Raw genomic sequence first — 26,909 nt, 5'->3', positions numbered from 1 at the left:
GTTGGAATTCTTACTTTTACACTTATTAGTCATGTGACCCTGAACAATTAATTTCAATATTGTGACTCAGTTTCCTCACATGTAAAATGGGGAAAATAACACACTACCAGAAATCACATTGTTATGAAGACCATAAACCATTATAGCAATAGAAACCCTAAAGCACTACAGAAATGCAAGTTGTTGTTGTTGACTTATCCAAGGCCATACAATCAGTCATTGGTGAAGCTAAGCTTTGCTAATCCTAGAACAGAGGTCTCAGCTCCCAGGCTAGTATTCTTTCTGTCGATTAAGACTGTTCTAGGCCTGGAATGAGGGCAGCTAGATGATACAGTGCTGGGCCCGGAGTCAGGAAGACCCAAGTTCAAATCTGGCCTCAGACACTTACTAGCTGTGTGACCCTAAGCAAACTGCTTAACCCTGTTTGCCTCAGTTTCCTCATCTGTAAAATGATAAAAAAAAAAAAAAAAACCCAAATGGGGTCATGAAAATCAGACATGTCTGAACAATAACAAGGCCTGGAACATAACTGGAATATCACTGACTTGTTTGATGTGGTGCTTGCATTTAGTTATATTTTCTCACTGCACACCAGCCAGTCCTAGATCGGGATCCTCAGATGTGGGATTCTAGCAGGGCTGTACAGGTAAAGGTTTAACAACTGGTTCTCTGGGACGAAAAACGTGCCCATGACATTGGTTTGAGTTTAATCTGCGTTATTAATATTTTCTCCATCACTTTCTTAAGGCTAGACAATCAACAAAACACTAAATCAAGCCTTGATTTGCTTTTGCCATTTCCGAGGTGTAAATGTTCACACTGAAACTTTAACAGTGAGGTCTTGAGAGTTGGTAAGAGCCGGTTCCAGCACTCTGTTAGATTCTGGTTCATTGCTTATGTTGCTGTAGCAGGGTAGCACATTTTGGTGGGAAGCCCAAGGTGCTCTCCTAGCTCCTGAGAAAGAAGACATGAAAGAGCTCCTCCCTTAGCACAGTGCATCTAGCAGCAAAACTTAAAAATCTTGTGCCTGGCAAGGTAGGGCCAAAAGAAGTTACTGTGTGCCCAATACATGTTCAATATTGGGGGATACAAAGGAAACAGAAAACATCCTCCCATTAGTTGGGGGTGATGACTAAAATGTAGAATATAATTAGGTAAATAATAATACTAACAATTCACATTTACATAGCACTTTCAAGTTTACAAAGCGTTCTCTTCACATTATGCAGTGAGCATTACCATCTCCTTTTCACAGATGAGTAAACTAAGGCTTAGAACAGTGAACTGACTTCATGATTACACAGAGCTTGAAGGAACTTCATAGATCATCTAATTCAGGTTTTTCATCTTACAGATGAAGAAAATGAGGCCCAAAAAAGTTAAGTGACCAAGTCCTAAAGGGGTAAATAACAGTGTTAAGACTCATACTGAGTCCATATCCAGCAGCTTTCCCACCATACCACTATTTCCATTATACCCGACTTCCTTTTGTAGATATGACAGAATGACACAAGTCTACACCTCATGTCCTCCTTCTCTGGAGCCTTTTGCAGTACATCTGGGCTTCTTGACCCCACCCACCTCTGACCACTAAGGGACTTCACCAGTGAAACCTCCACCTGCCTGAAGGCTTTGAAGTAATATCCCCACAAAAGGTTGGGGATCCTTGGACCAAGGTCACTTACAGCTGGGTTTCAAACATCCCTCTGGGCCTCCCAAAAATAAGTTTCCTCATCTGTTAAAGGAAGAGGCTGGACTAGAGGAACTCCAAGGATCCACTGAGCTCAAGGTTCTGTGAGTTTCAGAGAGGCAGGTAACTAACTTTTCAGCATATCTCCTCTGTCATCATCAAACAGAAGCATCTCAGTTTCCTCAGGGCACTGGCATTCCTCTCTGTGGTGTTGATCTAAAGCAACCCACATAACAGGCTTTGGTTTGCCTGTGATGTTTCCTTTGGGGCTAATATTACTGTCAAGATTTAGGAAAGACAGGGGCCACACCCCACACGTGTCATTTTCTTTCACAGCCTTCCCAAGCTGTCAGTCCTCTAAAATGGCCCCCATCCATGTGTCTTCTAAAATGGATGCCCTTGACAAACTTGGAGGCTTCTTGACAAACTCTTTTCTTTAGTTCAAACAATGGACAACATGACCATATCACTGATGGCTTGGTGTCATTCAAGTCTGGCCAGGAGAAATCAGGAACCTGGGTGAGTGGTAGGGATCAGGAGAAACCCTCAGGCGTAGACAAACAAAAGGGTCAAGTCAAGAGAATTCAGGTCTAGTAGGGAGGCAAAGCCCAAAGTCTGGGGGTGGAGGGAGGGTAAGATGAATGGTAGTAGAAACCATAAGACATGATGAAAGGTTTGGTTTCAGTGAAATCTGTATGGACTGATCCAGAACCAGAAAAATAATATATACAATAACAATACTATAAAAAACAAACAACTTCGAAAGACTTAAAATTCTGATCAACATAATGACCAACCACAATCCTAGAAGACTGATGATGAAGATGCTGTCACCTCCTGAAAGCTGATAGTTGCAGAATGAGACATGTATTTTTGGACATGAATAATGCTAGAATTTATTTTACTTGACTATGCACATTTATTACAAGGGTTTGAAGCTTTGTTTTTGTTTTTCCAGTAGTAGTAAATAAGGAGAGAAAACATTTTGTTAATCGAAAAAATAAAATTTAATTTAAAAAAAGAATGGCAGTAGAGAACATGATTGATACACTCTGATCCTAGAGAAGAGGCAATTTGATTTCTTGGCTCTTTTGTACAGACTGTTAGGTGTGCATGGTCCTAGGCCCATAAGTGCTGAAGATAATTAAAAACAAGACAGAAGTCTGAAAAGGAGCAGAGATTCTAGGATTACCTCACAAGAGGAAAGAACACTATCTGAGAGAAGGCATATGGACTGCTGACAATACCATCCCCTCAAATGAAAACCTGGTTTGATAGCCTGGGGTTAAAGGTCCAAGTCAGATTATTCCATTGGGTCTGACCCACCTTGGAGCTAGGAAGTTATATCACCTGCCAGTGTCCCAGGGCTACAGAAGAGCAACCATAGTTCAAACTGCATCTTAGATCTGGCCAAGCATGCACATTTCTGCCTTATCATGAGAACTGATAGATCTCCGTTTTTCTGACAAGAGAATGAGGCTGAGGTCATGTCCCAACATGGCAGGGCCAGGAACAGCTAGAAATATAGTAATCATGGAAGATAGGCTGTCTGTTACCCCACTCACAAGGATCAGTTTCTCTCTCATACACACCTCCTTCTTTAAGGTAAGGAATTTGGCACCCTTTCTTCCTGCTGTGTTGAGGCTCTTGACAATAACACCATAGCACAAATATAAAGAATCTACCTGACCTCAGAAAACACTGCTCTCGGTCCGTTGGCAGGGCAAGATGACGCTGACAAAGTAACCCCAGACAAATCCTGGAAGCCAGATCACTGAGCCATATCCATATGGTAGTAAATGAACTAACAGAAGAAGACTCATGAGGTTGGCCCAAGTGGGGTTCACATTTTTATAGTCAGAAAAAGGACAGGGTGAAAACTGGTTCAGAGAGACATCACACAGTGCCATCAATGGCTCCTATACCTGTGAATAAATCTGTAAAGTGGGAACAAATTCCCTCTATCCCAATAAGGACCGGCCAAATCTCCTTAGAAATATTCTAGTTCTAGGTGGCCCAATACTGGCCCTGGAGTCGAGAGGACCTGAGGTCAAATCTTGTCTCAGACACTTAACACTTACTAGCCGTGTGTGACCATGGGCAAGTCACTTTACCCCAATTGCCCTGCCTTCCCCCTCCAAAATAATAAATTCTAGTTCTGCATGTGGAAAGTCAATTCATCAAATTTCCAAAATGGGAAAGATAGAATGAGTGATAATCTAACAACAAACCAATCCAAAGTCATTGACCTTCTGTCATGTTATTAATCTCTCAAAGTATGTTACTTTTCTTTACCCAACTGGACTATTCATAGGATCATAAATATAGGAGTGAAAACTGAGAGAAATTATAATTAATAACCAAAGATTTGGGGAGATCCACAGTTCCCCCTTTTTCTAAAGTCCTCATTTCAAAAACAATCTCTGAAGGTTGAACTTTCTCCTCTATCAGACCCCACCCAATCTTACAGGGAAGCTCTAATCTAAGTTCCACTCAATCAAGCCTGGGTGTAGGAACATCCTCTGTCTAGATTGTCCAAGGCTGGGGGTGAGGGATAGTCTCTCTGTCCAAAAGTAACATGATGTCACTCTCAGCGCCTCTTTGTAATATTCATTCTCTCATTAATTATTAATCAGAGTTGATTGCCATCCTAAGAAACACCTCTCTTCCAAGGGCATATAAGCCATGAACCCACCACCATTGGCATTTGAGAGTGCCAATGACCCCTCTTAATAAAATGCTAGCATTATCAATAAAATGACCAATTACCCAGAAATGATGTCTCAAACTTTTTAAATGCCACAAAACTTAGAGGCCTTCTAGTTCAACTGCATTTTACAGATAAGGAAACTGATGTGGACAAAGACATTGTTATGTTTCTCTTCAAGAGGTAGCCCAATGATGCAGTGCATAGATGACTGAGCCTAGAGTCAGGAAGACCTGAGTTCAAATTTGGCCTCAATTTGACCAGCTGTGTGACCTTGGGCAAGTCACTTAACCTCTATTTGCCTCAGCTTCCTCAACTGCAAAATGGAGATAATAATAGCACTTATCTCCCTGAGTTATTATGAGGATCAAATGAGAGAATATTTGTGAAGTGCTTGGCACATAATAGGCACTATATAAATTTTATTATTATTATTATTCTTTGTTTCTCCTATGACCTTATCATAGAGTTTTAAACAGCAGACTTCCTGAGACTTGCACAGAAGACCTTCTCTTTCTTCCAGATGGTCCCAGTCCCACGTCAGGACCTAGATGCCTCAATAATGGGCAGATACGAAGGACAGGTTAATCTTTTGTTGATGTGTTCTACTGTGCTATTCCAGACCAAGGCCAAAGTCAAGGAAGCATTTTCAAGTTGGAAGCCTAAGACACTCCCAGGTTGTGGGGAAAAGAGAAGAACCTTTTCCCTTAGTTGGTAGCTGTAGTGAGTAATAAATAGTTGTTGAATGAACAAACGAATATTCTCAGCCAACCTTGTTGGGCATGTAAACACATACACACATCTGTACACGTGCCTTTGGAGAACAACCACCATGGCTTCCTGGGCCCTGTTTGCTCACCTGAGTCTTGAAGAAGTCTACAGCCAGCCTACACCCACTCATTTCATGCACACTCCTTAAGGCCTGCTACATTTTTATAGGGTTGATCTACCAGTTGTTAACCCTTCAGAAGAAAAAGAAGACAAGGATAGAGACTTGCCTCCAGCAACACACAGTGTCTTTTCCCATCTCTGCCTCTTTCCTCTTGGCCTCTCCAAATCCTTCCTATCCTTTAAAACTCAGCTCAAGCTCGACACCTCCACGAAATCTTCCTAGGTCACCTCAGCCAAGAACAATGCTCCTCCTTCTCCCCAGATTCTGAAAGAGGCAATGTAGGGGCAATGGAAAGAATAGTAGATTGGAATCTAGGGACCTGGGTTCAAATACTGGTTTTTCTACTTAATGCTTGTGTGACCTGGACAAATCACTTAACCTCTCTGACCCTCAGTTTCCTCAAATGACAGACTAAACAGCATCCAAGGTCTGCCCTTCCAGCTCTAAATCTTATGGCACTTCCTGTTTTTATTACCACTTGGCATCTATTCCTTTACATCTTTAGTATTTAATTCAATTCAACAGACTTTTGGGGTGGTTTTTTTTGTCTTTTTGGAGGAGGGAAGGCAGGGCAATTGGGGTTAAGTGACTTGCCCAAGGTCACACAGCTAGCAAGTGTTAAGTGTCTGAGGCCAAATTTGAACTCAGGTCCTCCCAACTCCAGGGCTGGTGCTCTATCTAGCTGCACCACCTAGCTTCCCCCAACAAACTTTTTTAAAAGAGTTTGGTACAGTGATAAGACAAACACTGCCTTTAACATCAAAAGGCCTAGGTCTCAACTGTACAAATTATTAGTTGAGGGACCCTGGACAACTTCCTTAAACTTCCTGAGCCTCATTTTCCTCATCTATAAAATGGGGATCATAGCATTCCCACTACCTATACCTTGTAATGAGAAGCCAATGAAAGAATCTCTAAATAAAACTCTAACTATAACACACTATTTAAATGCCAGCTAGTATTACCACTATATCCTTGACTTTGCTCTTAACGGGACACAAATATGAATGACTTGTCTTTTCTCATCTTCCTCTTGTTTTTCCAATCACCATGAGTTCCTTGAGGGAGGAGATTGTCTTACTCATCTTTGATATGCTTATGGCACCAGGCACATGGTAAGCCTTCAACAAATGTTTTCTGATTGACATACAGAAGAACATATTCTAGGTCAATATCTGTAATCTTCCAGAAAGTTTGTCCAGGCCCTCTTTTGCTATTGTTGTGGTTGCTGTTGTTCAGTCATTTCAGTCACATCCAATTCTCTGTGATGCCATTTGGGGTTTTCTTGGCAGAGATACTGGAGTGGGTTACTATTTTCTCCTCCAACTCATTTTACAGATGAGGAAACTGAGGCAAACGGGGTTAAGTGACTTGCGTGGGGTCACACAGCTAGGAAGTGTCTGAGGCTGGATTTTACAATCAATTTACAAATTTACAAAAAATTTACAATCAAGAAAAATCATCTTCCTGACTTCAGGCCCAGCTCTATCCACTGTACAATCTAAAACTAAGCTTTTTGAGGTTTTGCAAAGGACCTTATGAATATTTTCTCATTTTGTCCTCACAACAATTCTGGGAGCTATTGGGGCTATTATTATCCTTATTTAACATATGAGGAAACTGAAGTCAACAGAGGTTAAATGACTTGCCCAGGGTCACACAACTATCCTTCAAGTGTCTGAAGCCCAATTTGAATTCAGATTTTTCTGACTCAAGGTCCAGGTTCCACTATGTCACTCTGCCTCTCAAAAAGAAGGGATGATGAGCACACCATGAGGTAGTTGAAAGAACATCGGATTTGGAGTCAAAAAGACCTGGGTTTAGCTTCACTTTCATCTGTAAAATGACCTCAAAATTCCCTTACAGTTCTAAATCTATCACATATGCTTCTACTGGTCTGGCGGAGAGAGGTGTCACTCAGACTAGAGGGGATGTAGAAAGAGAGGCAGAAGGAGCGAAAGATGGCTATTTTTGCACTTCCTTCTCAATTCTGCCCTTGTTTAAAAACTAAGGTCTGGCTCTACAGTCAGACAAAGTTGGACACACCTTTCCGAGGTCTTCCAGCCCCGAGGACAAGGAAGAAAATGGCTTACACTGCAAACCTCTGAGTCTTTTTCTGGCTGGGAGAAAAAAATATCTTGGCACCTTAAAAGCAAAAGGCAGTTACTGTGACAGTAATCTCTTTCTGCTTCCTTCTCCCAAGACAGGCACAGAGCCTCTCCAATAAGACAAAAGCATGGACCCCCTGGTCTAGGAGATTTGAGCTTCTCTCAGGGCCCAAAGAAGAAAAGGATGTTGGAATTATTGTGTGTGTGTGTGTGTGTGTTCATTATTCTATTCTTTGTAAAACACTGCTATAAAACGTGGATCAAATATAATACTCAGAGAATAGGATAACCTGCTTCACTGATTTTCCTGAGTAACTCAGGGCTCAATCATTCATTCAACAAACATCTATTATCCTAGAATGTAAGAATTCGTGTTCATACTGATGACACCAAGACCTTCCTTCAAGTAAAATGTTACGCTAGATACTGAGGGAGTTAGAAAGAAGGCAGAAAGACACCTCCCAGATATTTTATATCTTGTTCATTTTTTTCACCATTTCTCTGTCTTAGTAAATATTATACTGTGTACATGGAACTTAGAGAATGCCAGGACCATACCATAATAATAGGTAGCACTTATATCACACTTTAAAATTTGAGCATCACAACAATCCTGTGAGGTAGGTGCTAATGTTATTCCCATTTGACAGTCAAGGAAAGTGAGGCTGACAGAGGTTAAGTGACTTATTCAGGGTCACATAGCTAATAAGGATATGAGGCCAAATTTGAATTCAGGTTTTCCTGACTACAGGCCCAGAACTCTATCCACTGTGACACCAGTTGTCTCTATCCAATAACACTAAAAAGGTGAATTGGGGCCAACTGGTAGGACAAGAAGAGGTTGCTGCTTAGCCATTTTTCAGTCATTTCTAACTTTTTGCAACCCCTTTAGGGATTTTCTTGGCAAAGATACTAGAGTAGTTTGCCATTTCCTTCTCCAGTTAATTTTACAGATGAGGAAACTGAGGCAAACAAGGTTAAGGGATTTGTCCAGGGTCAAACATCTAGTAAGTGGTCTGAAGCTGAACTTGAACTCAGGTCTTCCTGACTCCAGGCCCAGAGCTCTATCCACTTTACCCCCAAACAAAGCAAAATGACTTTGGGGGTTAAAGATAATGAGTTCAATCTTTGCTCATTTAGTATTAAAATTATATCTGAGATCTAGAAGGCAACTCAGAAATCAGCTAGTTCAATTGCCTCATTGTTATAGAGGACAGAGGCCTACACACATAGTTGACCTGTCCCAGGTGACAAAGGTAAAAATCAGTAACAGAGTAAGGATTTGAACCCAGGTCCTCTAACCTAGGGCAGCTAGGGGTGCAATGTAGTCAGAAAGATTCATCTTTCTAAGTTCAAATCTGTCCTCAAACACGTACTAGCTGTGTGACCTTGGGCAAGTCACTTGACCCTGTTTGCCCCAGTTTCCCCATCTGCAAAATGAGCTGGAGAAGGAAATGGCAAACCACTACAGTATCTTTGCCAAGAAACCCCCAAACGGGGTCACAAAGAGACGGACATGACTGAAAGACTGAACAACAACCTTTAACTCCAAATCTGACACTCAATGCTGCCTCTCACAAACAAGACGAGAAAGTAAAAGAAGACATTAAGATTTCCAGGTTCATAGATTTAGAGCTAGAAGGATTCCTATCATCCAGTCCAACCTCTGATTTTACAGATGAGGAAAGTGAGGTCAAAGAGGTTCAATAACAAATGAATTTTTTTTCCCCTCTACAACAACCTATTTGATGAGTGGTCATCCAGTCTTAGCTTGAAGGTCTCCAACAAAGGGAAACTTACTTACTTATCTCCAATTCTTTTCATAGCTCTAATCGTCAGGGAGTTTTTCCTTACATCAAGTCTTAATTTGCCACCCGTTGCTTCTAGATCTGCCTTCAGAAGCCAATGAAAGAAGCTGACCAGAGGCCTGGCTGTTGGTGTCCATACCTTTTCCCTTTCATTAAGTAATCTCTTGAGAATCTGTATTGCATCTATCTCTGTATCCCCAAACCATACCAACACCACATCTTGCACACAGAAGGCATTGAATAAATGCTCGTGGGACACAATTGGACTGAGCTCCTGGCAGAGCCCAGAGCCTGCTTGAGTGGCTGAGTCACCTCCTTTCTGTCTTTTCCATTCTGATCACCCTTTCAGTAACACAATTCATGCATTACATCATTTACTTTAAGGCAATATCTTAATGAGCCTTTTGGCTCATCAATATTTCAATAATGTCAGTGTAAGTAATTAAGATTTGTCAGACAGCGTGGGGTCACATTTGTCTGATGCATGATTTTCATCAACTACATTTTGGAAAAAGATCACTCAGCAGTTTGGGATCATTAGTTTGAAAGGCATTCATCCTCAAAGCCACATCTGTGTTGGGACAAGTTCCTTGAACGGGATTGTCACACTGGCTGATCAACGACCATATCAGCTGTTGACACAATCTGACAAATATCCCATCTGCCTTTCTGAAAGTAATTGTTTTAAGTGCCTAGAATTATGGGCCCTCTGTTATGCAGGGATGTCAGGGCGGCTGCTCCATTTGCCAAGAGGAAGAAAGGACAGAGTGCTGAGGCGGAAAGAACACTGGATTTGATATGCCAGATGACCTGGGGCCCCAAACCTGACTGTACTATTTACTACTGATATGACATTGGGCATGTCATTTCTGACCCCCACCCCTACCCCTTTCAGTTTCTTTATCTGTAAAACTGGCAAATGAGAGAGAGAGAAGGGGCAGAGAGGGAGGGTGGACCAGATGATGATAATAAAAAGAATGATCATAAAAATAACCATAATCATGGTATAGTAGAAAAAGGGCTGGGTCTGGGCTGGGGTCCTAGCTCTGTCTCATTCCACTTGTATGATTTTAGGAAAGTCATTGATCCCTCTGGTCTTCAGTTTTCCATATCTGTTAAAAGAGAAGGTGTCAACAGAAAGCTTCTGAGATCCATGGCAATTCTGGATGATCCTCTGAACTCACCTTTCTAGAGTGCTTTAAGGCTTGCCAAGCATTTTAGCCTCAAAACAACAAAATGGGTTTTTTTTCTCTTTCTTTTAAAATTAAGCTTGAGATATTAACTCCAAGTCCAGGATTAACAGGGTGTTGTGGTTCAGTTGTGTGCAACTCTCCGTAACCCATTTGGGGTTTTCTTGGCAAAGTTACTGGGATGATTTGCCATTTCCTTCTCCAACTCATTTTGTAGATGAGGAATCTGAGGCAAACAGGGTTAAGTGACTTGCCCAGGGTCACACAGCTAGTAAGTGTCTGAGACTGGATTTGAACTCAGAAGAGGAGTCTTCCTGACTCCAGGCCTGATGCTCTAACTACTGCACCACCTATCTGCTCTTCTGAACTGTACTATACAGCTGGTGTTACCCTACCAATTTTACAGATGAGCAAATAAGGCTGAGGGATTACGAGACTTGCTGGTAGACATACAGTTGGTGTTAGAAACAGGGATTCAAATCCTGGTCTTCCTGACTCTAAATCCTGCTCTCTATCCACTGTACTAACGATTAGGGATCCCTTTAAGGAGAGGATCAGCATGGACTAAGCAGCTAGGCAGCTCCATATAGTTAAAAGAGCACTGGGCATGAAGTCAGGAACATTTGAGTTCAAATTTAAACTCTTGACACATTAGCTATATGACTCTGGGCAAGTCACTTAACCTGTCTGCCTCAGTTTCCTCATCTGTAAATGTGGGTGATAATAGTACCTATATCCCAGAAGGTTTGTCTCATATCCTATATGAGGATGAAATATTTGTAAAGCATTTTGAAAACAACAAAGCACTATATATAGAAAATCTACTTATTATTGGAGTTCAAGAATTCTTAACCTAGAAGCTGTGAATTTGTGGTTGTTTTAAAAAGTTTTGATGGTAGCTCAATATATAGGGTTTTCTCTGTAATCTCATATATTTTATTTTATGCATTTAAAAGCATGATTCTGAGAAGGGATCCATAAACACTGCCAGACTGCCAAAGGAGTCCATAACACCAAAAGATTCAAGAATTCTCAACATAGTGGAGAAAAGTGCTGGGATTTGGAGTCCAAAATGCCCAGGTCTAAATTCTGCTTTTATTAATCTATTCTACCTGTGTGACCTTGGACAACTTGCTTCTCTCTGAGCCTCAGTTTCCTCACCTGTAAAATGGTACAGCAGAAATGGAACTGGATTAGATGGCCCCTAATGTTCCTTCCATCTGAAAAATACAATATTTTAAACCTATCATCTATGATTCTGTGATCCCAAGCATCCCTGCCTGACATCACAGAAATGTATTAGACTGGGCTCACCATCTTCAGTCTAGCACATGTGCCTTGACTTCCTTCATGTGCCTCTAGCCCTTCAGTCTTTTCCCAGTATCACCCCCACTAAACACAGAAGGGACAACTTGCAAAACTGGCTCCTAACCATGTCAAGGACCAAACTCCATAACACTTCACTCTGAGAGCTCTTTGCCACCATAAGTTACAGGTTATTTCTTAACCTCACATTCTTGGCTTGGTACCAGCATCGATGAAAATTACTCCTTTTTTCTCCCCTCCTCTGGCAGTGTTAAGTCTTTCTACTTACATAGCTCCTTTTATTGGAGGCTTTTCAAGGGCTTTGAAAACATTCTCTTTTTAATCCTTAGAACATTTCAACAAAATAGGAAGGGGGCACATTACTATAATTTCCATTTCACATGTAGGGAAAGAGATCATTGGGAGCTCCATCATCTATACTATCTTCCAGCTCTTAGCATATAGAACGAGATATGAAGTATGCAGGAGTTTGATTCTGGAGGGTGTATCTTCCTCTGTTTAAACTTGTCTTTTCTGAATGAAACCATAACTTCCTCTGAGGGGTCTTTAATTACCTGCACTCAGTGTATTCCTTCAGAGGAGCCATCAGGAATATCCAGAAGGGTAGTAATAACAAAACAGATGTTACCCGAACTATGTTGTGCCCACGACAGAAATATTGCATGTAATTTTCATCACTGCATCTCATATGCAGTGACCAAATAATAATACATATAAAAATAATATAATTTATATAAAATATAAACATAAAGTAGTTTATTTTATAAATATATATAATATAAAATATAACTTAGTTTATATATAATATAAATAAATATTTAAAAATACATACATAAATAATAACTTACATTTCTATAATATCAAATTTTTACACAGAATTTTCCTGAATAATGTAAATGCAAAAATAGTTATAACTTTATAGTTGAGCCCTCTGACTACAATTCCGGTATACTTTCCACTCTTCCACACTCTAATTTGTAGGGAAAAATATTTGAGAGTTGGACAGAACCCAGGAAAGGGCATTGGTACGGGAGTGTCATCACTAGGAACGAGGAGAAGAGGAAGCTGTGCACCTAAGCCAAGTGTTGCCTACCTCACATTTTTGGTTGGTATTGTCATGGTGCCCACAACCAGCTAAAGAAAGAAACCTTTGTGCCTGTGGCAATCGATAAACATTACATTAAGCAATTACTCTATGTCAGACACTGTGCTAGACATAGGGTACAAATATAAAGGGTGGACAGCCCCTGCCTTCAAGGAGCTTACATTCTACCGGGGCAGATTCTTGACCTTTTTTGTGTCATGGACAGCTCCTTTAGCAGTCTGATGAAGCCTAGAGACTCTTCACAATAGTGTTTTTTAAATGCATAAAATAAAATACATAGGATTACAAAGGGCACTAAAAGTTAGTGAAAATTAAGATATCAATTTTTTTCCTCATCCATGTTCACAGACCCCCACAATCTACCCACAGAACCCTTTTGGGTCCATCTATCCTAGGTAAAGAAACCATATATGATGGAGATATAACACATATGGGGAAGGGGTAGAAAGGGAAGGGAGCCTTGGTCCAGTGGCCGACTAGACCACTAATGCCAAACTCAAACAGAAACAGGAACCATACATAAGAATTCCTGTGGGCTACATACTGACTTAGAAAATAAATTAATATTATCTCTTTTTTTACTGTATTTTTTTTTATTTTGTTAAGTATTTTAATCTGAATTGGGTGGACTCAAGAGTGTTCTGGGCTAGGCAGTCATCTAGGCAGGACTGCCAGGTCAAGGGACAAACTCTGCACACTCAGACCTATCCACTTCAAAACCTTTATGTTTTAAAAAAAAAAAAAAAGCAACAAAATTTATCCCAAGTATTCACCAATAAGCAGACTTCAAATACACTCAAGATTTTTGAGCTAGAAGGGAAGTTAGAGTTCATCTGGTCCAACTACCTCATTTTTCTCATGAGGAACCAGAGGCCCAGATAAGGGAAGTCAAAGGTCCCAAGGTCAAACAGCTAGCTGGAGACAGGGATGGGACAAGAAGCCACATTTTCTGACTGCTTGCCTAATGAAATATACTTGGGAGCCTGGAAACAGCTAAACCTCAATGTCCCTATCCCTCAAAGGATTTTCCTATTCTGTCTCTCCCTATTACCACCCTTTTCCTTACCCCAATGAAAGCTGTTTCCCTTATCTCTCTGGCCTGAGTTTTAGCAAAACCAACTTCCTTTGGGGTGAAGATGAAGTCAGGGTTTGAAAAATAAGAAGTAAGAGGAAAAGTCATTTGAGGCAAAATCATAAAGAACTAACTTATAAAGGAGCATCAAAGTATTCCATTTAGCCCTGTAAAGACCCTTTCTTCACAGCCCCACTCATGTCCTCACTCTTCTTTATTCCCAGTTCAGTAGCCTAGAATAGTCTTTAAGACTGGTTCTTTCCTTAAGTAAAATTTAGCATCTTCATTTTCAACTGAAATCTCAGCCTCAACCCAAGCCTATCTACTGGACTCTCAATGGCTGTACCACTCTAAATCCCAGAACTAATCCTCGGAGTGATTCACTCCTCACTGATTAGGAATGATTGTCCTTTTCTAGCTTTTCCCCTATTGTGCTTCCTACCAAGTTCTTATTTCAGTTACTTTCAGAGCATTTGGACAACTGGAAAGAATAATATTCACAGGCTTCAATAAAAATTTTATCCCCTCCTAGACCCTTTCTACTTCACTAAGTCTACTAGTCATTCTACTTCACTAAGCTCTCAAGGTAATGGGTCATAGTTTTTCAGATTTCCTTTCTGCCTCTACTTACTTTACTGATCCTTTCCTAAAACTCCACCTTATAATTTCGTGCTATCCCACTATTTTATACATGTGATAGCAAAAATCTCAACTACAGTAAGAGAGAGGTCATTTTTTTCATATTGCCCACTCTTCTTTCCACTGTATCACATCTCCTCATGATTTCAAACCTCACTGATTTAGAGCCAATCCAGGGAAATCTGAGCTGCTACCGGGGGTGGTAATGGGGAGTACAAATCATACCAACTTCACAAGTAGCCAAGAAATAAATAGAAACTATTCTCCCTCCCTCTCACAAGCAATCCAGGTTCCACAAAGCTCCTGAAAAAAACAACCAGCTAAAACCTGTCAAACACTCTACAAAAAAAAAAAGTGTCATAGCTAAGACAGATAACAGATAGATGCCTATGGCAGAGGGGAAAAGTATAAAAGATAATCACTCATGTTTCATAATCACAATTCTGTCTTTTCATTTATACAATCAAATGGACCTGGAGAAGCATTCCCTTCATTCCTAGGATGAGGTCCAACAAATACACAAGGCAAAAAGTATCCATAGTGGCAATACACAATCTCTCCTTAGCTTGGCATTCAAGGCCCTCCACAATCTGGCCCCATCTTATTTTTCTAGACTTTCTTCCCTATTATTGTCTACATGAAATCTCCATTCTAGCCAGACTGGTCTACTCCTATCCCCTGAACATGCCAGTTTTTGTCTATGTGCTTTTGCTTACACCTTTCTAGGCTCTGTTCTCTCCTCGTAGTCTATCTAAATCCCATTTGTCCTCGGATCCAACACAAGGCCTGTCTTCTCTTTCATGGATACTTTTATAACCACTACTATCCACAGTGTTCTCCCTCTTCGTACTCTCAGCTTCTCCTAGAACACTTAACTGTATGAACATTTGGTACTTAGCATCTAATACTTTCTTGGCACATTTCTCATATTCTTTCTTGTATTATTTGACTTTTTGATGAATATCGTATCTTCCCAATGAGATCATAAATTCCTTGAAGGCAAAAACCATGAATTATTCTTTGTGTTTTCTAAAACACTGCACTCCCTATAAGAGACAGTTAAATATTTGTTGATAGAGTATAGTCACACAAAACAATTAGCCATTTCAAAAGTAAATTTAAAAAATAAGTCAATCTTTGGTAGTAGATGAACACCCAACACATTATATTCTAATCCAATGTGCTTACTTTATTTATTTTTTTAAAGCAATTGGGGTTAAGTAACTTGCTCAAGGTTATATGCCAGTTATTTCTGGGTGTGGTGCTAAGTATCTGAGCCCTAATTCAATCCCAGGTCTCCCAACTCTGGGGCTGGCGCTCTTACTCACTATGCCACCTGGCCGCCCCCAATGTGCTTACTTTAAATGGCCTCTGATTTTCCTTTTGTCAAAGAGAAGATAAGGACACATAATGAGTACTCAATAAATATTTGTGTAGGGAAACTTGTAGTTTGGGTATAGCTTTAGGAATGCACGACAAAGATAACCATATCTACAATCCTGCTAAGGAAATTCCAGAGTACTAGTGAATGGCTCTAGTATTATTTTCCAGGGAAAAATGACAAGAAACTTACTTTTCCCAACCCAAATATCATGTTGGCCTGAGAAAGTTGGCATCAAAAGAGAAGACAACCAAGAGATAGATTTGACCTAAGAGACTTTCATTGTACTGGCTAAGCATAGCTGTGGGCCTGACTCACAAAAGAAGTGAAATATCCCTGAAGTAATAGGCTATGTTGACCCTGCCCCTCACAAAAAAAAAAAAAAGCTATAAATGCTTTCGTCTAGAAAAGGGGCTAAATATAAGCTGAAATTCAGGAAAAAAAAATAGCAGATGGAAGTAGCAATTTAACAAAGTGAAAAAAAGCAGCATAGCAGATGATAGTCATCATCTCTGTAGATAAGCAGCAAACTAGTTTCAGCAGTAGGGAAGTATTCCAGCTGGGATATAGCCTGAGGAATATGAGTTGCTCAGGATATGCTATTCCCTATGGATTTTCCCTCTCCCAATGACATCCTTTCATGCTGTTTTTCCTGTGCAATTCTTCACTGGTCATATGTTGCAGTCTGCTCATACCCACACATGTCCCAATAACCGGATTGATCTTCCTAAAACACTCTTTTCATCATATCATTTCCCTGCTATTCAGTGACTTTGAATTTACTACCATTAACATCAATACTTAAAGCAGTCATAATGTACCATTAACAGGCACTTTTACCCATGTAGATCACATCATGGTGCAGTGAAAATAGTACCAGATTTGGAGTCAGAAAAGCTATGTTCATATCTTAGCTCTGCTACTAACTACTTATGTGACCTTGGGCAAGTTACTTAACTTCTTTGTTCTATCTTCTCATCTATACAAATGTGGTGAGGGGTACTAAACAACCTCAAAGGTGTCTTGCGGCTCCATTTCTATATGCATTATGGGTAATCACAGGCACAGTTTCACTGAGGACCCCTGGCACCCCTCCCCCTTAACAAACCCTTCCTGCCTTTTTAATATTCATAATTTCTGTTATGTAATTGCACCTTCCAGCTCCATTATCCTGTGAACCCCTATAGTAGACACCATCTTAAGTTGCTGTGGCTGAAAAATCCATCACCCTGTGGCCAACTTTCTGATGACTGGCCTCTCTGAATTTCACTAACTAGGCTAGCTGGGAAGGAGTTTGGAAGAATAAAAAGACTACTGGACTTGTTGTCTATAGTCCATTCTCTCAGGGAGTTTACAATCTAATGGAGGAAGGGAGATGAAAAGGGGGCAGGAGAAAGCAAGGTGCTGGTACGTGATAGATCTATCTATCTAAGGATAGTCCAAAGGAGAGCAGCAGCCAGGTGGGAAATGAATAAATGGCTGGCCTGATGACCCTCCTTAAATGGAAGCAAACTCTGTCCTCTAATAAGAGAGGACCCAGAGGTAGAGGGTGCTGGTGAGGTGTGGGCACCAAGGCTGACATGATATGTAGATGATGTGATTTTTCCAGTCATACAGTATGAGTAGAGTCCACATGACTGTGGACACCAAGTCCAATAGTCCTTCTATTACTCTAAACTCCTAAGCTAACCTAGTTAATTAAATTCAGAGTATAAGCATGGTCCTATTCTCATATTCAAAGCCTTTCTAGCTTGGTAGAACTTGCCAGAGCTTGAGCTACACTGACATTGCATTTAAGAACCCAAGGCTACCTCCATGTCACCAGGAGGCATCAGAGTCAATTATAAATTATTCCACTAGATTTTCAAGACACTCCCTATTATGGTCCCTGTCTCACCAATGCAAGCTTATTTACCACTACTCCCCAAATCATACTTTCTGCTGTAGTCAGGCTGGGCTTGTTGTGCCATGAACATGCCATCTTTACTCTTACCTTCACTTGTGTTACTTCTCCCACTTATAGTGACCTTCTATGTAAATCCTACTCAATCTGGAAGGTCTAGTTCAAATCCTACCATCCATATGACTTCCCCAATTATCCAATAATTTCCTGCTCTTATGATCCTACAATACTTTTCATTTGTATCACAGATAATATGGTACCTCAACTATATAATAATTTGTATTGATAATATTTTAGCCAGACATTGTCAAAACTAAAATAGACCTTGATTCATCTCCCTCACTTTATAGACTGGAAACTGGCCAAGGTTAAGTGACCTGCCTCAAGATCGTACAGTTAGTTGATGACTGAGCTGAGACTAGAAACCTGATCTAACTCCAAGTCCAGCATTCTGACTTTCCACATTCAATAAACTCCAGTGGCTCCCTATTGCCTCTAGGACAATATAGAAACTCTCCAGTTTAGTTCTGAAAGCCTTACACAATCTTGCCTCCCATGCCACCTTTCCACTCTCATTGGACATCATTCCCTGTCTTGCATTCTGCAATCTAGTCAAACTAACCTTTTCCTGTTCATCACACATGATACACCATCTCCCATCTCCATGCCTTTGCACTGGCAATTCCCCATGTCTTGAATGCCCTCCTTCCTCACCTCGACCTCATGGAGCCCCTCTTTTCCCTTAAGATGCAATTCCAGCATCATCTTCTTCATGATTTCCCCAACTGCTAGTGCCACCTTGATGGAATCCTAATAAAGTTGCCCCCACTCCCAATAGTCTAACTTCCTTATAGGCCCTACTGAACAACAAGCCCACTGTACCTACCTAGCCACTCACATACACATACATTCAATATCCTAGCTTCTTCATATATGCCTCACTGCTCACCAGAACAACAGGTGTGTCCATGAACTCATATTTCTCACAGGATAGCAGACATGTTCATGTGATGGGATCCCAGTCACTGCCTCTAGCTAGCCACTGCCCCCAGACCCATTCCTCATATTTCCCACAGAAACAGCAGGTATGTCCATGCACTCAACCACAACCACATCCATCTAGTCTCAGACAGGACCACAATACTCAGCCAATCAGAAAGCAGAACCACCAGGATGCCCAAGCAGGATGTGGACCCTAAAACAATAGAAGGGACTTTCCTTCATTAGGTGCCTGCGCAGTAATAGTAAAGAACTGACCTAGAGTGAACTTAGGACATAGAGAGGCTTATTATAATATCATTATCATATATACATACCCCACAAATGAGTTTTTCTATATGCACTATGGGTAATCACAGGCAGTTTCACTGAGGCTGGGACCCCTCCCCCATTACCTAATCCCTTAACAAACCCCTCCTACCTTTTTAATATTCATATTTTCTGTTATGTAATTGCAGCTTTACCCTATAAAAATCCATCTTGCTTGTGCTGAAGTTGCTGATGCTTCTTGGAACCTAACCTACTTCATGAGAGGCGTCAATCTCAATAAATACCTACACTTGGATTACAGGTGGTCTGACTCTGAATTCTTTGAGACCATTCCACCACAACACATCATGAAACCTCAATAGTGTTTGGCATCCCTTGGTGGGTAGAGTCTAAACCACAACAACCCCTCCAAAACTACCTTCATTCCTTTATTCAATCACCCTGGGAGACGCCTCTGTCACTATGTCATGGCAACCCCCTCACCATGGAAGATACCATTACCCCATCTATCCCTTTCTCTAATGGGTCAATTTCTACCAGATCCTCCATTTTAAGGAAGTGTCCAGCACAAACATTTATTCCTTCATTCCTCTCTGGGTTCTCCTCCTGACTCTCCAGACTTTTCTCTTTCTCCATCACTCCCCCCCACCCTGGCCCCACACACACTTTTTAGCTTCCTTTTATATGTTGCTTTTCCCTATTAGAGTGTAAGTTCCTTGAGAGCAGGGACTATCTTTTTTGTTCATATTTTTATTCCCAGGGCTTAACACAGCACATAAACAATAAGCACTTAATAAATGTTTAACTTTAATGCCTTACTTATATTTAGTTACTTTGTATATATTTGTATTTATTTACTTTACATTTATTCTGAATATATTTTTACATGTATTCATTGTCTCCTCTATTGGAATATAGCCTTCTTGCAAGTAGGGATTGTTTCATTCTTTGTCCTTGTATCCTCAGCACCTAGCAGTGCCTGGAATGTAACAGATGCTTAATAAACACTTGTTAATTGTTTGATTGATTTCTAACACATAATGCTGCCACGTCATATACTATACATGTATTCTAAACACACACACACACAGAAGTGCCTAAGTGGGGGTCAGACATACAGTAGACATTCAATAAATATTTGCTGAATGACATGATTGACAAATTAAACTAAGCAATCTTCAACAAAATCTAAAAAAAAAATTACAGATAGTGTTAAAAGTGCCACAAACAAAAGGAATCGTAAAACACAGTGAAGATACTGAAGATACTAAGGTGTTGTTCAGTCATTTTTCATTCATTCCCAACTCTTCATGACTGCAGTTGGGGTTTTCTTAGCAAAGATACTAGATGGGGTTTGCTATCTTGCTCTCCAGCTCATTTTGCATATAAGGAAACTGAGGCAAACAAGGTTAAGTGACTTGCCCAGGGTCACACAGCTAGGCCAGATTTGAACTTGGGTCTTCCTGACTCCAGGCCTGACATTCTACCCACTGTACCATCTAGTTGCCCCCCATGGATAGTCATGAAGAGGTCTTTTTTGAAAGATTTTTTGAAAGATTTGGAACTTAAACATAGGCCAAGGAGTCCCAAGCAAGGTTGAACTACGACTTTGGAGAAAAAAAGCTCCAAGTTCAAATCCTAGTGCTATTCCTTATTATCAATGTGACCTGGGGTAACCTCTCTGGGTCTCAGTTTCCTCAGCTGCAAATTAAAGGGCTTGGATTAAATGATCTAAGACTGCTTTTTAGCCCAACATTTCCAATTCCACTATGGCACTGATTATTAGCCTTTTCTGTGCCATGATCCCCCCTTTGACAGTCTGGTGAAGCCTTAGACCCCTTCTCAAAACAATGTTTTTAAGTGAATAAAATAAAATATAGGAGATTGCAAAGGAAACCAATTCTATTGAGATATAGTCATCAAAATATCCTAAGAACAAGTTCACAGACCCTAGGTGAAGAACTTCTGCCTCTGCTTTTCTGGAGAGTCTCACAGGGTGCTCTCTATCCAGTGGCCAGTCTTGTAGTGATGGAGCTTGCCACACAATTCTGGAAGCCAGTTCATTATTGCGTCCCTACTAAATGTTTCTAAGTGATGCCACAGCTTGTTTTTCACTGAGAGAGACTTGGAGGACCCAAAGTCACTTCCATACCCTGATGAGGCATCAGAGTACAATGCCCTCAATAAAGCCCCATGATTTGGTGTACTGTCCCTCTGGCCATTCTGTCTCCAGCCTAAGTTCTGATTCCCACCACCCCCACTCCCCTTTCAAGAGTGACTTAAGGTAATATTAGCTCCTCAGATTTCACTCTGCCAAGGGCAAAATTCAAGGCTCTCCTAGCGTCAGCACCTTCCTCAGAACTAAAGATTGCTGGGCAGAGCTGCTTCTCAGCCACACCTTTGGTAATCCTTCTCATAAACTCTTGTTTATGCCCATACCTCTGTCTTCCTCAGAAATAGGACGGGGTCCAACGAGGCAAGTCTGCAGGCATGAGGGTGTAAAGTCCAGAAGGCACAGCCTTTCCATTACTGTGACTGTTTCTAACTCATCCAACAGCTGCTAAGCCTTCCGGGCAGGCCAATGACTGAGATGTGAGGCACTGGATAGAGTCTTGTGGAAAGATGCTACTTAGCACGGGATTCACTACCCAGTGGGTCATGCCAAAATATATCTCCTTTGAACTTTTCCTAACTTGTCCCATCTCCCCCTCAAAAAAACATCATGTAGTTCTAGGGTCATCCGTTCCACAAGCTAGCCTTGTGATTCTATACAAGTCACTTTAGGTGTTTATTCATCTACAAAAGTAGGGAGATAGACTAGAAGACTTCTAAGGTCCTTTCCAATTCTACATCTATGAGCTTTAAGACTCTTTCTTCTTCTGACCACCTGTGATTCTAAGTTGCATTGTCACCAAAGGAAAACACTGGGAGTCAGGGTCTCCCCTCCCTGGGTTTTACTGCTGGCTGTAACATCCTTTGGGAGACTTTAGGCAAATCATTTAATCTCCAATACCCTCCTCCCCTAAACTGCAGTTTCCTCATCTATAAAATGGGAATAATTGTGCTAGCCCTACCTGCATGTCATGGCATCACCTCCCTGATGTCACAGTCCTCTTCGAAAATGAAGGACAAATAACAACAAGCTATCTCACTGTGTTTTTTTTTGTAAGCAATTGGGGTTAAGTAACTTGCTCAAGGTTACACGGCCAGGTGTTTCTGGGTGGATGCTAAGTGTCTGAGCCCAGATTGGAACCCCCAGGTCATCCCAACACCAGCCCGGTGCTCTTACTCGCTGTGCTACCTGGCCGCCCCTACCAGGAGACCAAAATGAGATCACACAGTTGGAAAAGAACTGAGAAAAGTAAAACACAAGTGTGATGTATTATTATTTTTACAATTATTATCTCTTCCCAAAACTACCTTCTATATATGTGTCTGTATGTACATATTGCCCCTTCCAATAGAAATAGGACCCCCTTGAGGGCATTTTTGTCTTTACACCCCCAACACCAAGCACAGGACCTGGTACAAACCACTTCTGGAGTGCTATTGTTTTGGTCTGGACCTGCCATTTCATTCCTGTAAGGAACTCCCTTTGTAAAATTCCCTTTCGGTGAAGAGTGACACATTATCTACAACTCACAATCTTAAAGTCCTGGCCCCGGGGCCAATTGTCTCTTCAATAAGCCATGTTGCCCTTCATTATTTTTAAGCCTTATCATAGTGGTGAAGCAAGCGTATTTCCAGGCAAACTGCCTAATGATAATTTTAGAGGAAAATAATTATAAATGCATATTTTGAAATTATTCAGTTCTTGAATATCCATAGTAATAATAGCAGGGAGAGGTGTGACTGACGTGTATTTATCAAACAACTAACATTTATCTAACGTCTAAACGGCCAAGTCACCAATCCTTTCTAAGCTTTGGTTTCCTCAACTGTAAAATGTGGGAGTTGTAACCTTTAAGGTTCCTTCCTGCTCTAGATTTATGAACCTATGGCCTTTCAAGACCTCAGCTACCTTATCTATAAAATAAAGAGGCGTGCACTGGATGAGTCCAAAGTCTATTGTTGTTCTTCAGTCCTTTTCAGTCAAGTCTGACTGTGACCCCATTTGGGGTTTTCTTGGCAAAGGTACTAGAGAGTAGTTTGCCATTTCCTTCTCCAGCTCATTTTATGGATGAGGAAACTGAGGTAAAGAGGGTGAAATGACTTGCCCAGGGCCATACAGCTAGTGTCTGAGTTCAGATTTGAACTCAGGTCTTCCTGGCTCCAGGCTTGGCACTAGATACACTGTGCCACCTAGCTGCCTGCTCAAAGATTTAGCTTAGCTCTAAAAACTTCTGAATCCATTTTCGCTTCAGCAGCACATTTACTAAAATTGGAACAAAACAAAGATTAGCACAGCCTTTGAGCTAGGATGACACCCAAATTCCTGAAGCATTCCATATTTTTAAGACTCTGGGAAAAAACCTACATGAGGAAAAACTGGCAGTCTCTATCATATCCCTATCACCAGCTTGCTACACTAGAGACTTCGGGGAATTTCCCTTTGAATGAAATCTGGGACTCTCTTTCTTGGGTGACCTAACTCCCAAGGGGAGAGTTTCTTCACTATGTACTGTCTGGTATATATTCTCCTATGGACACTTTCTCTGACTTCTGTTTTACTAACAACTTGGATAAATGGGTTTCTTTGCTAATAAATATAAACAAATCTGATCCCGTGTACCTATTTAGTGTATGGAGGATATAAAAATAAATCAGGTAAGGTATTATAGTTGGTTATGAGATACAGTCAAAGACATACCTAGAAAAATACGTACGTACATACATACATACATACACATTCTCTCAGATGCCCTGCAAGGTCAGGCCTACTTTTGGCAACTTAGAATGTTAAGGAGAGACAGGAGATCTCCCCTGATGTTCCACAGAGTGGTAATTACAAATAACTAGGAGATGACTATAATTTCTTTTCTTTAGTCAATTCATTCAAAATATGATGTACATATGTGCTTGAGAGAAACCACTAATTCTATTTTGCTGAAGACATAGGCTAACTGTCCTGAAACAAAATCAGCCCAAGGGAGAGAGATCTTTCTGTTACTGAGGTTAGGTATTCCATCCAATCTAAAGACAATTGAAAGGGTTCACGGCTTCTCAAAGAGATCAACATCTACCAGCATTCATTCATTGTATATGGGGAATTAGAGGAAGGGAAGAAGGAAAGAAGGGAAAGAAAGAGGATGGGAAGTGAGAAACAGAAATAAGAAAGGAAGAAAGAAAGGAGGAACACGAGTTCAAATCAAACCAACAGACACTAGCAGTGCAACCCTGGGCAAGTCACTTAACCTCTGTCTCCCTCAGTTTCCTCACCAGTAAAATGGGGACAATAATAAAAGCATCTACTTCCCAGGGTTGCTGTGAGTATAAAATCAGATAATATTTGTGAGTGCTTTGCAAATCTTAAAATGGCTATATAGCTTTATAAGTGCTTTGGTATTATATAATAGCATTATTATTATCATCATCATTATTATTTTACAGATGAGGAAACTGAAGCAGATAGAGGTTAAGTGATCCTTCATTGTACAGAAGAGAAAATCAAGACCCATCATGGAGAAATGATTTGCCCAAGTTAGTGGTAGAACCAGAACTTGGACCCAGATATTTGGACTCCATCTTGTACTATTCCATGCTTTTTTCCAAAATCATGAAATGCAATTTGAAGGAGCGAGTGGGGGTGGGGTTGGGTTAAGGGGTATATTATTAAATGACCGGAAACAGAGATTTTCTTGAAATTGTTAAAGAAAATCAGATTTGCAAAAACAAAAACAAAAAAACTTTTCTGGAAAAAAACTGATGGCATATTGCCCAGCTGGCCAAGTATCACATAGGAACTGCCTGAAACCAGGACCCAATCCATATAAATGTTTCAACCTCACATGAATAAATCATGACCGGCATTGTGAGTCGATATAAATCTCCCTCTTCAGGCCTAGTTGGTTATTTCACTCAGCAAAATTGGAGAGGGCACCAACATAATCTGGGTGTGGTGAACTAACTGCTCAGTCAGAAAAAGAACAATTTTCTTACCAGTGCTGGGGATAAAAGGAGAACAGGAAGAACCGTGGGCTTGGATCACAAAGACACCAGCAGCCCAGAGCCAATGAGCCTTTACTGTGGCTCCTCTTGGCCATCATCCCCCAGCTCCATGATTCTTGGCCAAAAGTTCAGAGAACTGGGAGGGATCTCCAAGGTCATTCTTCTCTTAAACATGAAAAAAGTAAGGCCCAGAGACTTTAAATGACTTTTATATGGGTAATAGGTGGCAGAACCAGGTGACTCCCAAACCAGTACCCTTTCCACTGGACCATGATGCTTTGTCTTGTCTCTTTCCAAAGGGAAATGATAAGGAGAGGAAATGTTAGGAACCATTCCTGAGGCATGCTGTTTTACAGGGAAAAGAAAGAAGGATGTGTTTCCTGTCCATTTTCTAGGATTCCGAGTAACAATCATACACTTTCACCCTGTCCGTGAATGTAGTGTCATGATGCAACATTTCTGTACCATTGTTTCCCTTGACACTCATTCCCTTGTCCTGGGCTTCCCAGCTAGGCATGTTGGTTAACACCCTGCCTTTGTCAAACCCAGCTTCCTTAATAACTTGAAAACTGCTGGTCAACCCATTCATTCCTCCAGCCTACCGAGTGATCTTCCTCCCTAAGTTCAATTGGATTTGAAAGTGTTCACTTAATAAACAAAGCATTGTGGAAGATGCTAATATATACGACTCAATATTGCCCTGGAGGAATTTACAGCTAGGTAGATAAGGTACTGACACAGGATATGTTGAACAGACACATATGACAATCAACCACACAACTGATGTCACATGGCAATGTATAATAAATCTCCAAACGAGTGGTTACAGAAGTACAAAGGAAATCATGGTGGAGCAGGGCAGTCAGGGAGATCACAGGGACTGAGGCAAGTCCTGAAGGACGGATAGGACTTAAAAAGGCAGCCAGGGACAAAGGGCTGGGCTTTCCAGATGAGCGGAATCAGAGAAAACAGAAAAGCATGAGGTGTGTTTGGGGGACGGTGAAAACCAATTGGCAAGGATACAGATTGGCTTCATCTTCTTGCCCAGCTATTTTAGAAAATGCTGGTCTGTTTGCACTGATCAGGAGCTGAAGGGGGCGAAGAGGGATGGATCAGCATGTTCTATACTTGTGTATCTTTATTCTAAAGGTCAAAGATTGCTCAGCACAGTGCACACACCACTACTTGTACAACACCCTCCAACCTACCCACCAGCAAGGGCTCAGAGATCTGCCGAAGCCTCCACCACTGAACGGATAAACCTACAGATGGGTGCCAGCTACTCTCAGCAAAGTGAATTGCCTGCTGTAGCACTGGTTTTTAATAAAAAGATCTGTGATGAGTAAAGGAAAACTTAGGGCTAGGTGGAAGGAAGAAAGAACATGGGAAGGACATCTCTAGAATTTATGACTGATTAATTCCAGACAGAAAGAAGTTCTTGCTCATCGAGAGTTGAGAGAACCCTTAGCACCAAGGTGAGGCAACATGGGGCTTAAGTCTGAGCCCTCATGGCACTACTGACTTAGTTTTATTTTAGCTAGGCCTCAGTTTCCTTATTGATGAAACAGGAATAGCTCTATGTGATTCCATACCCTGGCCAAGCATAAGTTCTGTGTCCCCATACAACATTCCCTGCACTTTCCTGCCTTTGTGCTCAGGCTGTTCTCGATTTTTATATTGTCCTCTCTCTCTCTCTCTCTCTCTCTCTCTC

The 26,909-nt window shown here is 40.9% G+C and overlaps 1 protein-coding gene and 1 pseudogene across 2 annotated transcripts in view; one reads left to right on the top strand and one right to left on the bottom strand.

Annotated features, from left to right (window-relative positions):
• Window positions 1-26,909, bottom strand: part of DAPK2 (death associated protein kinase 2) — a 189,811-nt gene that overhangs the window by 112,822 nt on the left and 50,080 nt on the right. The window lies entirely within an intron of this gene.
• LOC138169675 (U6 spliceosomal RNA) lies at window positions 23,446-23,545 on the top strand (annotated as a pseudogene).

The sequence above is a fragment of the Petaurus breviceps genome, unplaced genomic scaffold (genome assembly GCF_028583685.1).
Source record: "Petaurus breviceps papuanus isolate PSGF00001 unplaced genomic scaffold, PetGlider_PUasm1.0 37, whole genome shotgun sequence".
Classification (NCBI taxonomy): domain Eukaryota; kingdom Metazoa; phylum Chordata; class Mammalia; order Diprotodontia; family Petauridae; genus Petaurus; species Petaurus breviceps.
The sequence above is the reverse complement of the archived record's forward strand: the minus strand, read 5'-3'. Positions and strand labels throughout refer to the sequence as shown.